We start from the raw sequence: 1,586 nt of genomic DNA on the forward strand, positions 1-1,586 counted from the left end.
CCCCCCCCCGCCATTGGCACGGACCAATCCCTTCCGCGCCACTCACCGGGTGCAGCCCCTTTCTCAAACTCCGCCCTTGTCTGGAGCCTCCAAATTCCTGACGACCGCAGGTGCGTGATCCCCCCTTTTACATTGGGCCGAGTCTCTCTATAGACCGCCCCGATTCCGCCCACACAGGGGACCGTGCCGCGCCGCCGCGCCCGTAGTGCGGGCCACACCTCCCGTGGATTCTCTAACGGCTACTCCTCTTCTCTGCGCGCGACGCTGGCCGTACTGCGCCTGCGTGAGGCGCGTGCCGGAGGCGCGACCAAGCGCCCGGGCTCAAGCCCGACCCTCTCCCAACCACCACAGCTGTCGTCCTATCGGCCATGGCCGCTGTCCCTTATTCCCTGTCCATTTACCTTAGGGCCCCTCCAGACCCGCGCCACCTTACCGTGCGATGACTCAAGAGTGGAAGCAAGCAAACAAGGGCGTTAGGAAGGGGCCCTTTCTCACCTCCCCGTGGCTTCCCGCGCGACGCGCCGTAATGACGTAGCCCAGGCGGGCTGGTGGTTGTGCCTGGAGAGCGTTGGAACCTGGACAAGGCTGGTGGCGGCCAAAATGGGAGTGGTGATGATGATAAATGTGGGGATTTTCTGAGTTCATGTTCACTAAGGTAGTACACAAGAAACATTCACCAAATGTTAGATATTAATATTCTGCCACGAAAATGGTGGAGCGGAATGAGTCTTGGTAGGGGCAAATAATGGTGATAATAGCAAGTATTGTGTGACAGGCATTGTCGTAAGACAAAATACTATGAGGTAGTTCCTTGAGGCTGCTTTACATATGAGGAAACTAAGGTTACGTGACTTAAGCATGTGACCTTGGGCAAGTTCCTGAACATCTCTGTGCTTCAGTTTCCTCATCTGGAAAATTGTGATAACGATAATGCCCAGAGACAGAATGGACCTCAGGAGGGGAGTTTTTATTTGGGCGGTGGCCCTCCACAGGGTCACTTCTGCTCCCATGCTGTAATACAAAGTGTGTGCCTAGCAGGTAGGGGAAGTTGCCCCTGTGCACCCCATCCCCAGCTACCTCACATCACGTGTCTAAATGTCAGCCCCACAGTAAGCCGGTTTGTCCTAATCTCCCTGTCTCATTCTTCACCATTTCCTACTGGGCTGTAGGCTGGGGTGGGAGAGATAAGCGGTCTGGGGTTCAACATCACTTACTAACAAACAGATTGACAGCCCCATTGCCCAGTAGCTGGGTCCTCTGACCTTGCAAACCCCGGTTCAAGCCTTCTTGTCCCTTACAGTCTTTTCCTACCTGACCATGTCTTTTGTCCCAGTGGAAGAGGGTTACAGCTTTAAGACCTTTAAACCTCTGCATAGACCAAAGAAAGCATGAAGACAGTGATACACCCTGAGGAACATTTTGAGACTGTTATGCAGGGTAAAAGAGTAGGGAGTCTTGTAAAGGCCAAGGCCTATATTTTTCTGAATAGTAAAAAGAGAGATTTCTCTAGAGCTGACGTTGGCAAACTTTCTCTATAAAGGGCCTGATAACAAATATTTTAGGCTTTGCAGGTCACATATGGTCTC

The sequence above is a fragment of the Bison bison genome, unplaced genomic scaffold (genome assembly GCF_000754665.1).
Source record: "Bison bison bison isolate TAMUID 2011002044 unplaced genomic scaffold, Bison_UMD1.0 scf7180017864200, whole genome shotgun sequence".
NCBI classification, from domain to species: Eukaryota; Metazoa; Chordata; class Mammalia; order Artiodactyla; family Bovidae; genus Bison; species Bison bison.